Here is a 16686-nt window from a genome sequence, read left to right as displayed (position 1 = left end):
TCCAAGCTCGGTTCTGTGAGACATTCCATTGAAGCTCAACATCAGCTGATAATTTCCTTGAACTTGTGTCACCGATTGTTAAAACATCAATTTAAAAAGTCAGGAGCCACATCTCAGTACAGTTTTAACTTGAGGTAGTTGATTACCCAAAACATCGTAAAAAACCAATTATATGTTCACTTTGCCGAACTGCAGTACACATCCTTCGAGATTCACTTCAGAGCCTAACCATGCTGTGCAGTGAAAGCAATTAGGTGTGCAACACTTCAACCACACAAAACTTCCTTGAACCTTAAAACCCTTGGCTTCTTAGTATTGCATCAAACTTCCAATCAAGGTAGCTACCTGCAATGTTTAGTGCCTTATTCTTGAGCTGAGCAGGAAGATTCAATATCAAGGAAGACCAAATGCAAAATGTATAGTTTCCTCCGTAATGCGGCTCATAGTATAGTTCCCTCCGTACTGCGGCTCATAATCTACTTATAAAAGTTGGGTACCCAAGCCATTTATTTTCGTTTGCATTATTCTTTTTGCTTTACGCAAAAATATTCATATGGTACAGCACTTGCAAGGTTTGGTGGTATTTGGAGTTTTATAAACATACCTTTAGACTAAATGACCCCACATAGCAATAACAAGAACTGCAAACATCACAGAACAATGCATACAAGTTCCCTGGTGAAGCCCATGGTTGAAATGTAATGCCATTGTTCAGAAAACATTATTTTATCATGAGGCTAGCTTGTACATGGTGCCTTGCATTATGTCCCTGCCGGTGGATGTGGGGTCATTTGTCACTGTTGCAAATGAAAAGCCAACAGCCAGGGCCCATTAGTTTTGGCTAGTATTACGAGGTGCCTCACGGTAAGCATTCTACGTCGAGACTTTTTTAGAGTTGACTAGAACTGAAATCAGCAAAAGATTCTCTACAAAACATTCATTCTATCCGCAGCTTTAGGGTTTGCTAATTTCCATAGTTGGGTTTCTTCTGCCTTTCATAACAACATTTTTCTTTTGTAAAGAAGGTGCACAACCAAAAGCAAAAAGCTTTTCTGTAAACCTTTGGTAGCTATATAATTGTTACAAAATATTTTACTCTAAATATGGCAGCTTAAACTGAGAATATTTGCATTTAAAAACATTAAAATAAGTTTAAATTGATCATAAATTTTTAGCTGTTTTTACGCAAAACTGTACATGGGATATGAAGTGCACCACAAGGAGGGCTTTGGATTAGCTTTAGCAAATTTGGGACATTTAAGGTGCACTGAAATCTCTACACATGCGCTTTTTCACTTTCTGCATCCACCAGGAAAATGGCTGCCAATTTAGACAGCGATTCTTAATAGTAGTTGACGTGCATTTTAAAATAATCACAAACATTATAGCCACAAAATTAATTTTTACAAGTTGTAGACATTGCCCGTTACACCAGACATTGGACTACACTGTCAAGAGCTTTGACATCTACAATGACGTCTACAAAGCAGGCTTATACTGGTAGAATGTTTCATACCATAATTACTGTGTGTTCAGAGCTCACGTGTGAAGTATGGATACTGCTGCTTCAGCAAGAACCGAGGATGAGCACCCTTCCTGGTTCTGAAAAAAAAATAACAGAGGAAATGCCTTAAGCAGGATTCTGAACGGGGTTGAATGAAACAAGAAATTCTTTCAAAACATGTAAAGCAATGCAAACAAATATTTATTTCAACTTATTTCTACAAAAGACCACCTCATGAAGACTGGTGGTGGGGTATTGGTTCAAAAAAAAAAGCAGAGAGCACTTATACAAATGCTACAGGGAGCCTTCGCAGCCAACAATTGTTTGAACACACCTAAACTAATCACTGTTCAACAAACTCATAAAAAATGTTTGAATGCATAAAAAACCAGTGGTAAACACAGGAAACAGTTAAAACAGAATGACGGCACAAGTTTGTCCCGTCGTTCTCTTCTGTGTCCTGGGTTTTCCTATGGTTTTTCATCCATTCAAACATGTACCAGCTAGCCCAGTCCAACGCCTTGGTATCATAAAAATATGGATAGTCAATCCTTACACAAAGTTGAAAAAAAAAGAAAGTATAAAGTAGGTGACACAATTAAAACGACAGCAAATTGGTTGGCTTTTAATTTTAAATGATAATATAAAAAATAATGGCATGAATGAAAGTGAGCAGCACGCGAAGTACCTTGTTGCTAGCACGACATTCCACTTTGAAGCAAAATGTCCGCTTTCAACACTACATAGGCTAAACATGCAATGAGGCATTCCTTTAGGCACACAAAATATACCACAATTGTTAAAAAAGCTACGAATTAGTTGAAAAAACCTGACCACGACAAATTGGAATTAGTGACTAGATACAGTTTCAGAAATACACAGCGACATCATATAAAAATATATGGTTCCCATACAAAGATCGATCATAACAAACATTCAGGACATTTATCAGACTGGCATCAATGTGCAAAGCAGCTTAAAGGGACAGAAAACCGATTTTTGTCGAGTATATATTCTCTATCCCAAATGAAAGGGCATCACTTAAAGCACCTTGACGAGAAACGGTTTTGCTGATAACGCTCTAGAACTTGTTAAATCGAATTTTTTTATGTACGAGCCGTATGTGTCCCTCCCAAAACTAATGCTGGCAACCATGACATAGAGTAGCTCGGCAACATACTTTTGTCTGTATGCGAAATGAAAAACGATATTTAAAAACTTGTTCCCAGCTAAAAAGTTTGAATCGTAGGCTTTCCTGTTCCTCTGTGTGTTTTGCAAGGGTCTATTTTGCACGAATGCGCCATCTGTTGGGATAAACGATAGGTAGAATCTGTCTTCACGTTGTGGAGGCGGGAAGTTCGATTGTCCCCGGGGGCGACGTTCTTTTTTTTTTTTTAAGCTGCCGTTGGGTATTTGGAGACTGAAATCAAATATTTTGGCAGAACAAACGCCCCTGACCCAGACAGAATCATCACAGCTCCTTCGCTGGGTCTGTTTGCTGAACGCTGCCGTTGATTCTGGGCATGGTGGCTCAGTTAGCCACACTGAGAGCAACCCCGCGGCGGCGGGCGGCGTGTCTTTAGAATTTTCAAAGTAATATTTATAAATCCATATACTATTTAAGCTTGTACAAATACTTGTGTTAAAAGGTTTTCTATACGTAAATGAACGTTTCAGCAGTTACAGCAGCTGCTAGGTTTGCAGGTCACGTGACAGGGACACATATTATAGCGTCAAGTTTCGACACTACGAACCGCCACCCTTCCGATTTCAGGAAGTTTGCTGCCGAATTAAAATTATTTCCGCCAGTTTGTTTAAAAATTGCTTGTGGTTACCGGGCTATGTAAAACGCTGGCTTTCATATGAGCTAGAGAACATATACGCGACAAAAATCGGTTGTCTGTCCCTTTAATGAAGGAAGACGGTCTTCACTAAAAACATGTTAATATTGGGAGCTCATGTGCTTCCCTGCAAGTTGGGTGTGTAAACCCACTGACATCTTAACTAACCCGCCTGAATCATCACTTGATAGACATTGAGGAATTTTACGAATTGGTTTATTGTAGCCAGCTGTCTAGTTTATTTCCCTATTTTTCTTGGCATTTCGTGTCTAATTCTAAATTTGGTGACTAGATAGCTTTTACTATGGTCATGCACTGGTGACAACGAATATTTGATTTTACTTTTAAAAAATTTCAGTTTTGTTTTATTGCTCACCAGCCAACGATCTGAAATATCAGAGGCGCTTAAAACGTATGTTGGCATTTCCTTCCTGCAGTGTAGTACAACTAATCATGACTTTTACCATAATTTGTTCACAAATCGTAATATGTGGAAAGTATTCAGCTTAATGAAAATGTCATTTCAGAAGCATGCACAATCAACAAGGCCTCAATGACTCTCATGACGTGGTCCACTTGTTTCTGTCACAAATAACCTGAGTGCAGACACATTCCACCGAAGACGAAGGTAACATGCCCTCTTGGGTGATGAATATTTAAAAAGCCTTACGAGTAAATTTGCTGCTGAGCACGTGAAATTGTGGCATTAAAACAAAAGATCCCTCTGCGGCATCTTTCACTTGGAGGAGCGCTTGACCACAAACTTTGAGAAGCTGGAAAATGCTCCATGAACCGCTCCAGCCAGCAGAAACGATGCAGGACACAAGTTGGTAGGCGGACCGTTGGCATCCTGCGATTGTGAAGATATTTCTGTTTAGTAGATGCTCTTCTTTTTGTACCACTGTTTATTTCACCTTTAACAAGCAGCTGAACTCCTTAACCTTCGCATAATACAATGCTGCAATGCGGAACAGTTAGCAGGGTTACCTCAATTTTGCTTTTCTACGAATTAACACAATGTAGGTAATCTGCACACAACTACAATCAAACTACAATTTTCACCTACTTCACTGCTAACATCAGCGTTTGACTGCTCAAGCACAAATACAGGTTAGACATGTGAGCAATCTGCTAAACGTATCCCCACAAACTGAACAATCAGGCATCAGAAATCGGCAAGGAAGGAGGTGTCACGTTTAAATGGCACTTTTTTTGTTCAAAACATAAACAACACCTGGAAGCTTGAAGCGTGAGAGGGGGTCTTTCACGCTGACAATGTCAGAACATAGCTTGCTAGTGGGCACCTGCACGATGTGCACAATGTGTTTCTTGAAAATGCGTGCGAAAGTTTGATTGATGTGTAGGACGAGAATTGCAGCACGTTTTGACACAGGCCTTGTGGACGCTTCTGCCTGCTAATGTCAATGTGGATTCTTGCTAGTAGCCCTCTTCGCTTCTTTCTGAATATAATGCTTTAGGCATTATATTCAGGACAACGACTGCATCAAAACGTGCAGCAATTACCTACGTCCCACACATCGGTGAAACTCTCGCACACATTTTCAAGACACGCAGTACATACATTGTGCATGTGCCCACTAGCAAGCTGCGTTCTGACATTGTCAGCGTGAGAGACCCCCTCTCACGCTCCAAGCTTCCGGGTATTGTTTATTAGATTCCATGCGCTGAATGCAAATCAGTGTACATTGGCGAAACGGGCAATCTGCACAGAAGATTAATGCAGCACTGGAACGAAGTGAACAAGGGCCATGCAAAAACAAGTCCACTGGCAGAGCACCGTGAGAGGACGGGACACGTGGTCGACTGGAACAAGACAAAATTACTGACAACTGAGTGCAATCTATCTTCTCGATTACTGCTCGAGTCCCTCATTGTTCAGACGACGCCCAACATTATCAACATAATGGATGGCAATCTGCACCATATCTATGCAACCTCATTGCGCCGCGTAATGGCCAATATATAGCTTCGTTTTCCACGACACATGCTCACCGTGAACAAGCAACAAACCGTTAAATGGCTTTCTTGACTTGGTCAGTGACCTACGTTTCATCACTGCAATAATGCTTTTACCTGCCTACACGGCATTCCGTCAAACACTGGACTACACCACATGAGCCATTGGCGTTCTTAACCTGCACCAGAGTATATAACCTTTCACTACTGCTATGAGATAGACCCATAAACGCACTTCAATATGGCCTTTATATTTAGCTCTTGGAAACATTATGTATAATTTTACCTTTAAGTTGCACCTGCTACAGCAGCTGGTACTATACCAAAAACATGAAAAAAAAACGGTGGTTTAACACGCCAAAGCTACACTTGGGATATGGGGAGCACTGTAGGGGAAGGCTTCGCATAATTTTGACCATCTGGGTATTTTTGTGCGCATCGAAATCTCCAAACACGGGCGTCTTTACGTGTTGCCTCCATCTGAACAGCGGCTACACCAAGCGGTATCTAACCGACATTCGTCTCCACAGCACACCACTCTAGCCACGGCAGTGGGTTAAACATATGAAATAAAGCGAGTTTTGGAGTGCAAATGAAAATATTAATCACACGTCTTATTTTCCCAATCGATGTACCTTTTGAAATCCACCATGCAATCCCCCCTCCCCTACCGGCCTACCAAAACACCTTTGTCTCAAGAGGTAATCAGGCTGTTGTTAATGAAGTAAGTATTTACAATCCGAGACTTGCCACCGTTAAAGTCATGCACTTTGTTTTAGAGATAAGCGACATTAGCCATTTGCAGCACCAGGAGTTAATTGTGTTAAGATCAGATTGAAAGCATTGACGGTAGTAGTTGAAAGAAATTGTGTGATAAATTACAACATCATCTGCAAATAGACCTACATGGGAGGATATGCAACATGGAAGATAGACCAAGCAACCTGCCTGGGGGGACAACAAAGTGGCACGAGCAAAAGAAGTATATAGTTATTAGAAGTAAACTGCATTTGAGAAGAATGAAAATCTTTTGCTCAAGTGAAGACATTAGGGTGAAGTTTGAGAAGTAGTCTGTGGTGTGCAATGCGATTGAATGCTTTAGAAAAATAGAGAACAACTACCGCAGTTTGTAAGCCTGTGTCAATGGATCAATGTAGATCGTGAACAAATCCTAAAAGTTGTGTTTCTCAAGTAACCCTTGTGGAAACCGTGGTGATACTCGAATGTGATATTGTGATTTTATAAATAATTAGCGACCTGAGAGTGGATGAAATGTTTCCTGACTTTGCATATGGTGCTTGTTAGAGAAATTTAATGGTGAAGTACCGTCTCCTGATTTAAAGACTGGTGCTACCTCGACTATCTTCCAACCATTGAGATTAGTGCCTGTCATGAGAGACTGCGAAAAAAGCGCTGTCAGAATTCTACAGACTGCGGGATGTACTTTTCGGTATAGTATGATTATCACCAGTATGATCTGAAGTAGACCAGTTTGTATTGCAAGTTTAAAACCATATCGAAAGATCCTAAATGTTTGCTTGGCTTGATTACATACGAATACTTGCTTCAAAGTCAGTTCAATTTCTCTTCTTGCCCTTTAGTCGTCAGCCCCAGATTCTCTTAAATATCTCTGCTAAGCAATGACACGCTCCATACGCACAGCACTGCTTCATGAAAATGTTTCAAATAATCAGAGGCCACAGCACTGCTAACAGGTATACATCATGGCAAGTTCCACAACATGCAATAACTAACCTGAAAGTACATAATCGGTGGGTGCACCGATATGGCAGCAGTGCCTGGACCGATGTGTCGAGCAAATGCGCTGACTTCTGAACGGGTGGTCCAAGAGGCCAGATGATGGATGAATGACCATTCCTGGCGGCAAAGCGTACGGAGCACCAACGAAAGGCCAGGCAGTACTTGGGTACAGCAGGTGCAGTGTCGGTTGGCCAAGGGAGGCCCTGGCAAAGCCTTTGAAACTGGACTGGAAGGCAGCTGACCCAGGACAGCCAGCAGCAGCACCTGCAGGTGCATAATCTGTGAGTGTGCTGACACTTGTTGAAATACAAGAAGAGCACACACAAAGCACGAATGCTTACATCAAGTAGATTTTTAATCGTTTAAAGACAGTAACCTCCAAGGCACTAATAAGAACATTCCCGGAACACCCCAAGTGAAATTTAGGTCACAGTAAGAATGTATTTATTAGACCCGCAGGTACTGAGTGGGGTATGCATGATATATGCAAAGCTAGCTACTGAGCTAATTTGCATGGAACGCATGCTAGCAGCTCATCTGTATCCCTTGCTTTCAATCGGAACTGGTGTGTGATAGTTGAGGCTCCTCCATTTCAATGTCTGACTTGTATCTGCACGTTCAATTCTCCAATATAAATCGAGTTGAGTGAGTGCCTACAGCTTTCTTGTTAGTCTCTGTATGGCCTGCGGTTTTGCGAAAATGAGAACTTGCGAATTGGCTCAATTTTCTGCACTAATTTAAACAATACATATGCCTCTGATATCAAGCCCCAGACTTCCCGAGAGCTACTCTGACAGAATCGGCCGGCGCCTCGTAGGCGTTGTGAAATCTCCCCCACTACCCCGAGACTATGCTAACTCCCTGCGAGGCCACATGCGCGCATTTCACCTTCAATTTGCACGTATGTGAATTCTATACCTCTATGAACTCTCAGACGGGCGTCGTCATATTCGTGCCGGACTCGTGAAGCTCGGCAACGTAAATTACCGCACTCGCTCGCTGGCGCGCGGCCCGAACTCTCTCACCGTTTCCGGCCCTTGCATACTATTTTCTCCACCTTGCACTTTGTAAATTCTCATGTTTAACTACACCTCGTGCGCCTGCATCTCTTGCCTGCTTTTCTTCCAGCACAACTCCGTCAGCACCCGGTCGACGCGTACGCTGTCGGGGCGCGTTGGCGAGCGAGTACGGCAATTTCGCTGTTGTCGAGCTTCACGAGAACAGCACACATATCGCGGCCCGAAGACCGCGAGGCGTACGGTCGCCGGTCTCGCGAGCGCAATAGCTGCGAAGCGCACTGCACGGAATTCGTGGGGGGGGGGGGGGGGGGGGGAGAGATTTCACAACACCTACGAGACGCCAGCCATGGAATCACGTGTGCGCGTTTTCACATGCACTTCCAGGGAACCTCCTGTTCATGTTATTTCTTGGTATACCGCGGGTATTCACGAGGGAGGACTAATCACAGCGTTGTGCCACTCACGCGAAATTGCGACTGCGATCTGCAACCGCAAAGGCACTGTTTGAGAGACACATAAACAAACGCCCCGGTGTTAAAGAGCCTTGCGTGATGTTAAATTATTAGCAGCCGTGTACCATAGCGCGAGCATCGTAGCCAAGGTCTAGCTTCAGCGTAAATTGATGCTGACTTCTGCGGAAACGGTGGACTGGGCGCCAAACAAGTATACTAACTCACGTAGGCTCTCAGAGCAAACGAGATGGGGGTCTAGCGAATTACTGACCCATAAACACCAGAACTCGTTCCAACCAAATACAGAATAATAAAAAATGCGTACTTACCCGAGCAAAAACGATGTTTCCAACGTACAATTCTCCTTCACTGTCGTCTTCATCTCGCGGACACACGAACACGCTTTGTTCTGATGCAATGTCATCCACTTTTGACGCGCAGTATTTTATCCGGCGATGATCGTTCTTCCGGGGTCCCCATGTTCAACACACGCGTAGGTTGGAAGGGTAGACATCACCCATAAAGCTTCTATAACTATGATTTAAGCTTGAAATAGATAAAACAGATTAAATCACGCCACCAACCACTCGGCACAAAACGCCATGAAAAAACACACACAAAAGTGAGAGATAGTTGCCAGACTTCAAATGCAGCACCTCTATGTTTGACGAAAATTGTGTTACTACTGTAATGTTGGTAATTATCTTTCTGCTTTCAAAGTCTGAAATCTGTTTATAACTTAAATTTAAGGTTTTTAAACACAAAAAGTGAATACACATAAAGTAATTGACATATATACTGATATTGTAAACAGGTTTGACGTTTGTTTTGGTTTTGTTTTCACGGCGGGCTTCTCAAGAGAGAACGTGCGAGAAAACGAGCTACTTTGGGTTTAGGAAGAGGGCGGTAAATGTCGGGTGATAGAAAGCAAGGAACAGGTGCTTACCCTGGTCGTTAAAAAAGGAGCTAATAAAACCCTCACGTAAAAAAAACAAAAAAAAACACGTTCGACGAGGAATCGAACCATTGACCTACAAAACAGTAAACGGACGCGCTAACAAACAGCTATGTCGGCGGGCGGCGTTCGAGGCGCCTAAAACAACTCTATACTTACGTAAATTGTGAACGAATATTGTCGCTTGTGTCTAGTCATCGCCTCCTTTAACGATGGTCTAGTTTATGCTGCATTTTTGAAATTCTGGCTGTCCTAACGCTTGTTTCTCACGCACCGGTCTTGCAGACGAGGCCGCATTGCTAGCGCTGCAAGCGATTGAGCCAAAGCTCCATTATTTGACTCAAGAAAAGCTATCGCAGTCAACCCGACCTTTTCTGCGCAAGCCACGGCAGCCACGAAATAAATGGAATGGGCCGTTAGAATTATGGCGTTGATAACGCTTGTTTGACCGGCACCGTCTTGCAGACAAGCAACGTCGCTCTAATACTACAAGCGATGTCACTCCTGGCATGTCAGGCGCATCAAACCCATCGTGTAAAACGACTGCTAACAGTGCGAAAACCTCTGAGTTTGTAACAAGTGGGGATTTGCGGTGGCGGCGACGTAATAGGTACAGCAAGCAGGTAGGCAGAACAGCAGCGTAAGGTTACAACCTTTCCCCGAAAAAAAAAACGGGCCTTCCGGGGGGGGGGGGGGGGGGAGGGGGGATTGTGTTGAAAAAAGTCGCCATGTTTTTTAACATGCAGTGCCATTTATTGTAGTGTTTTCTTAGAGAGAAATCCACATAACGTTTGTACTGAAAGTGATTGAGAGCTTGGTTAATCGCTCTGCATGTGCTTCACTGAAAAGTAACCGCAATTGCTGACCGCGGCGGTAGAATTTCGTTATTTTGTTCTTCCCTTAGGTCCCCCTCCATCTGAGGCAGTGCGCTCGCCCGCGTATTTTCTCTGCTCGCGTGGCTTTGCGCAGCTTGTCGACACGTATTTATCGTCTTAGTTGTTGAATTGACGCTTATAAAACGCCAAAACGGGCATAATCACGGCACAAAAGCCAAAAAACCGGCTGATGACGGCTGGTTTTAGATATGGACCGGCAACCGGCCCGCTGTTTAAAAAACCGGTCGGGCCGGTCCAAAACCAGGAAGGTGGCAACCCTACGGCAGCGACGAGCGAAAATGATTTTACACGACCGCCCCCGTCGGCCTGCGCAAAAAAGGAAGATAGAACCCCTGCATACACGCCCTCGAAGAAAGCTGTACAGCCGATTCAGTTTGTTGTGGACGAAGAGCAACCGAGGCTGCAGCCACAAACGATTGCGCTTGCCGTGGTATGAGCCAAAGCATATCTTCACATAGTTATGTTATCGTCCGTCTGACTGTTACTTACTGAAGGGAAAATTCAGAACACAAACGTTGACGTCTAGCGTCTATGCCAGACATAGACGCTGCTGTTTAGGCCCTAAAAACCATCTTCAGGGCGTCTGTCGGTTCTGTCTGATGGCGCGCTCGCGCCGCTGATTACGAACGAGGCGTCTGTTGGCGTTGACTTATCGTGTTGGCGAGCCGGTAAACGCCATCACGGTTAAACTCCCTGTTGGAAGAATACGCTGTTGGGACGATAGAGTGCCGACAGAGCTTCTTATTGGCCCCACAAACGCCATCAAGGTTAAACTCCCTGTTGGAAGACTAGGCTATTGGAACGATAGAGTGCCGACAGAACTTCGTATTGGCCCCACAGGCGTGCTGTGAGCCCAACAAGAAAGTCTTGTTGGAATTTTTGCCCGGGGCATAATAATACGGGAACAAATTCTTAGGTAAATTCGATTTCGTTGAGGACACCGATGCGTCGCGTAAAAGTTTTATTTATAGGACTACAAGAGGCATTTTGTAGCCTTTCCTTCCCGTGCACCCAGACATCGAAACGAACCTTGTGATACACTCGAAGCAGTAGATTAGTGCAGAGTGGAATTTAAACATTCAGCACGTTTTGTTCAATTTACGAACAGCAATTTTAGAGCCTTTCCTCTGGTCTATGTGGAGAGTTCATATTTATTCTCTCAACGGGCGGTGAACTAGTGCAATGTGCGGTTTAAACATTCAGCCTGTTTTTGTGCAATTTTGCATGCTTGCATTCACACACCGTTCTTTTAGGCACCCTAACGATAAGGTGCCGTGGTAACACCCCAATCGAGAAGAAATACTTTTTAGCACCCCTTTAACGGTCGTAGCACCCTATGAAACTGTTGATTACACCCCTGAATTTTGGCACCCTCGACGTGGGGTGCCCGAGCAATATTTGGGTGCTTGAAAGGTGCAAAAAGGGTGCAAAATGTTCAGTACACCCTCCTTGCACCTTAAAGAGTGTAAAAATGTTAAGATTTACACCCCTTAATATGTGGCACCCTCATGATTGGGTGCCGGAGCAATTTTTTAGTCCTTAAAAGGTGCAAAAAGGGTGCAAAATGTTGAGTGCACCCTTTTAGCACCTTTAAGGGTGTTAAAAAGTTTAGTGTGTAGGGATCCACGAACACACATGCGTACTCCAAGATTGAGCGCACATGAGTGAAATACGGTTGTTCTTTTCAATTAGATGGAGGTTCACTGAAATTTCGTCTCAGAAAGCCAAAAACATATGCAGCCGTAACTTTTATGGTGTGAACCTGCCTATTTAACCTCTAACCACTCCCTAAATAAACTCCTAGGTATTTATATTCCTCGGCCGTTGTCGCAGCAGCATTATTTACGGTATACGTATTCAATTGGAATGAAGGTTTTCTTGTAGAGGTGCCGTTAACACACTGTTTAACATCCAAAAACGTTTCTGAATCAGAACACCAGGGTGTTATTAAATTCGAATAAAGCTGCAAGTATACGGAATCACGTTCATTCCTTAGAGTCCGGTAAACTACACAGTACTTTTGAACAAAGCTATAGTGCCAATAGTAATAACAATGCAAAAACCGATTCATTCAGTTCATACGATGAAATGTACTACGCAGAAGGTCGTATGGAACACCATCATTTGCTTTTTTGCAGTCCAAGAATATACAGTCAACCACTTTAGGCTTATATATTGCAAGAGCCAAATCGTGCGTGAAAATCCTGACAAAATCTGTGTTTGCTAGGATGCTGGCGAACATGTTTAACCAAATGAGTCATATCCCAAGAGCAGCTAAGCTCACCTTCAAACATCGGAACTAAATTAACAGCTAGGCTTCGTCAGTGACAAGGCTCTGTTGTTATCGCAAATATAATTTTTTTTTTCTAAATAGGCAGTCGTAAAATCCCATGAAGTAACATAGTGCAGGGCATGAAGCTGATCCAACCAATGTACAAGCGAGTCTCTTCTACGTTTATCACCAACAACATAGTGCAACATTGCTTGTCGCAGTTTAATTGTAAGCAGAATAACATACGCTTTTGCTCGCACTTGCCTTTCTTGGGGGGACCCCTTGACATGGTGGCGGTTTAGCTCCTGCGTGTTGGCCGCTTGCTCGACGCCCTTGCATGCCAGTTATTTTGGTGAACCATCTCCATCACGGATCGGACATCTCTGCCGGGTCGATGGTTCCAATGCTCTCCATTTCTTGAGGGGGCGAATAGCCTCGAGCTGATGCGTCGACGAAGCCGGCGGCAGGGCGTGGTAGCGGCGATGACTGGCGAGGCTTAGCTCACCCATCGGTGTGGCACAGTCTTTTTGTGGCAATAAATGACATTTCGATGGCCTTAAAGGTTCCCTGCTAATGTCCAGTGAATCCTTGCACCTTGCCCGTTCACCGAGAATACTCATTACTGTTTGACAAACGACGTTCGTTCATTTAAAACGTAGAAACACGGAGCGGATGAAAAACGCATCCCCGTCGTTCGGCTCCCTAACGGCTTTTTGCTTTTTCTCCCCCCCAGGAAAAAACCGGTCGGTCTCCTTCCAAACACGTCTGTGCATGAACTCTCGACGCCCAGGCGCGTGCCGTTGTTCGGCTGTATACCGTTTGCCGAAAAAATGACGTATACCAGATACCTTACGTAGGCCGGTCTCCTCTTGAACACCGGTTGCCAAATATTCTGTGGCCATTCGCTTCCCGTAATTCGGCCGAGGACAGCTAACCGAATGTAAAATGTATATTCTGGGGGCGTACGTCGGCCGGTATCCTTCATAACACTGGTTGCCCGAAGAAAACGAATATTCTACCGCCGGACGCGCGGTTCACCATTGAAACAACGAATGCACGGCAGCCGCGCTCCCGCCGGTCTCCTTTCGAACACCAACTGCCGCAAGAATATGCATATTCTGGGGCCGGTCGTTTGCCGTGCTTCGGCCGATTACCGCTTCCCGAAAAAAAAAAACGGATGCCCTAAGGCCGTACTTCGGCCGTTCTCTTTCTCAACATCGGCAGCCGTAAGAGAACTGAATATCTGGCAGCCGGTCAGCTGCCGTTGTGCGTCCGGACACGGGCGGACGGAAAAATACCGAAGCGCTAGTTGCCGAATGTTGGCCGTTCAACGCATAATCAGTGGCTGCCAGAACCTGGATGCTGGCCGGACATGCCAGAAAGCGGCCATAGGCGGGCCGGTCTTGGGGCACACTTTCTGTGCCGCCTGGGTGGGTGGTGTTTTTAGAAGTGTGTGAGCGATGATAATGCATCGTTTGTATATTCTGCGTAATAATTGCTAAACAAAATGTGGAATATTAACTAAGTTCCAACCTTAATAATTAAGAAATTCGTTTCCAAGCTTGCAAAGAAACAGTAACGAATGACACGGAATGGTCCATTTATTAGTTCCACGTTTTACAATTCAAAACGCAGTATTCCTCGAGGCTGCCCTGATTGGCGTCGCTGCAGCGGCTTATCACTGTTTGAAGCGAAAACTAATGACCTTGATTGCAGTGTACCCTTTTGTGCCTATTCCGGGCTGAAATGGACAATAAAATCATTTACGAAGAGGGCATCTGTTTTATATCGCGTATGCAATTACCCTGAAGAAGCAAAATGTGCACAAAAGAGGGAACAGATTACGCTCGAATTGTCCACTACGATTGTCCTTCACTTTTAAAGAGACCGTCATGGCGAAGAAAACATGTTACGCGAGAACCACGTGATCTTACAACTCTTTTTCACTTGGACGTGTAAAAAATATTGCACTACATCTTTCCGTCGTTGTGTGCGGCTCGCGGTCGCACAAGTCACCCGCTACAATGAAAAAGAAGACGCGGCTTCTTTGTGGCCCCTCTTCCGAGACACTTTCTTTACTGCGCTACGTCCCTGCCTCTCTTTACAGCCTAGGGTCATTAGACTTGTATCTAGCTGCCGGTTAGAACCATGTTACCCTGCCTGTCCACTATCACTGGCATTCTTTGCTGAAATGTCCCGGATATACGTCTGCCAGAAAGGAGAAAAAGAAAAGGAAACATTGAGGCCGAACCCAATCCTTTCCCCCTGGCATGTAGGGTAAAAAGACTCGTCGTGTGGGTCTCAAGTTCACCCAAAGCGGCCACAACAATGAAGAGGGGGGCGCATGTTCTTCCAGACTCCTCTTCCAAGATGTTCTTATGCGCTACCTGCTTTCCTCGCCTCCCTCTTTTTTTTTATTCAGATACCCTAAAGGCCCTTGCGAGCATTACATAGGGGGGGATCACAACGAGATAATTCAGACATTTATACACAATTCGCAGAGATATGCAACTTATTACATATTACAGGTTACCAAACAATAAAGAAACAAAAAAAATAACAGAAGAATCAGGAAAAAGAAATAGGTGCAACTAAAAACACTCAATACAAAGCCTGTAAATTCAGTTCATGTTGTAAAAAGCACACAGTTCTGTTTTTACAAGACATGCGCGTTCATATTGTGCTTCAGTTGTGCAACAAATGAGTCGTGATCACGAATAGCAGCAATTTCTTTAGGCAGCTTGTTCCAGTGGTAAATGGCCAGAAAGAGCGGTGATTGGCGAAAGAGATTTGTACGTGCAAAAATGGGGTGGACTTTGAAGGGATGGTCGAGGCGCGGAAAAATTTGATGAGGCGGCTTGATATGGGATGCAGTGAAGCATGATGGATTATGATACATTCTGTGGAAGTGCGAGAGCAGTGCCAGTAGACGCCGTTTTTCTAGGGAGGGTAATTGGAGGGAATCTTTGATAGCCGTGATGCTGGATGTTCTGGAGTAGGTCTTGGTAATGAAACGAGCTGCTTTATTTTGTAACGACTCAAGCTTGTTTATTAGGTACGTTTGATTTGGATTCCATTATAGAAGCATATTTCATTTTTGAACGAACTAAAGCTGTGTAGGCTAATACTTTAGTTGACTGATTTGCTAAATACAAGTTACGCCTAATGAATCCCAGTGTTTTATTTGCTTCCGAAATTATTTCATCAACGTGATCATTCCATGCAAGGTTAGAACTTAAATGAACTCCTAAATATTTTAACGTAGTCACATTTTCTATGCACAAGTTATTCATAAAATACGAAGCGAACTGAACGTTACTAGATCTGGTAAATGTCATTGCTTTTGTTTTAGAAACATTAATTGCCATTTGCCAGTTCTCGCCCCAAAGGGAGATTTTGTTTGCGTCGGCCTGTAAAGTATTAGAATCTTCAGAGGTTTTGATTTGTCTATGGAGAACGCAATCGTCCGCAAAGAATCGAACTGTTGAAGACGTTTTTACTGATATCATTAATGTAAATTAGGAATAAAATTGGTCCAAGTACTGAGCCTTGAGGGACGCCAGATGTAACTTCTGCTGAAGCAGAAGACAGATCGCTTTCTAAAACAAACTGGTAGCGATTGGTTAAAAAACTTGTAATCCAATTTATACTGGTACTATGGATGTTAAGCCGGCTAAGCTTCATCAATAGACGAGCATGGGGAACTTTATCAAATGCTTTGTTGAAGTCAATGAATATAGCCTCAAATTTTATTGAATCGTGAACAGCTTGATGAAGATCCGTATTGAGTTCAAATAATTGTGTTTCACAAGAGTGGCCTTGCTGAAAACCATGCTGATTATTAAAGAAAAAGTTATGCATACTTAAATATTTCATAACTGCGGAAGATATTATATGTTCAAGTAATTTACCTGGAATACTTGTCAAAGATATCGGTCTATAATTTGAGGGCATTGAACGGTCACCTGATTTGTAAATGGGAGTGATGCAACCGATCTTCCAATCATCT

The 16686-nt window shown here is 43.6% G+C and overlaps 1 long non-coding RNA gene and 1 pseudogene across 1 annotated transcript; both read right to left on the bottom strand.

Moving 5' to 3' along the window:
- Positions 1 to 2777: 2777 nt before the first annotated feature.
- On the bottom strand, positions 2778 to 9210 carry LOC144168685 (uncharacterized). The gene is made up of 3 exons (XR_013322200.1): positions 8884 to 9210; positions 7078 to 7347; positions 2778 to 4195 (listed from the first exon to the last, which is right to left on the bottom strand). It is a non-coding gene; the product is annotated as an uncharacterized LOC144168685 (long non-coding RNA).
- A 6123-nt stretch (positions 9211 to 15333) lies between these two features.
- LOC144166938 (uncharacterized) lies at positions 15334 to 16045 on the bottom strand (annotated as a pseudogene).
- Positions 16046 to 16686: the final 641 nt, after the last annotated feature.

This window comes from Haemaphysalis longicornis, unplaced genomic scaffold (assembly GCF_048455015.1).
Source record: "Haemaphysalis longicornis isolate Haplotype H1 unplaced genomic scaffold, Haemaphysalis longicornis Haplotype H1 scaffold_2, whole genome shotgun sequence".
Lineage (NCBI taxonomy): Eukaryota > Metazoa > Arthropoda > Arachnida > Ixodida > Ixodidae > Haemaphysalis > Haemaphysalis longicornis.
Note: the sequence above shows the minus strand (reverse complement) of the source record. Positions and strands in the feature narration are given on the sequence as shown.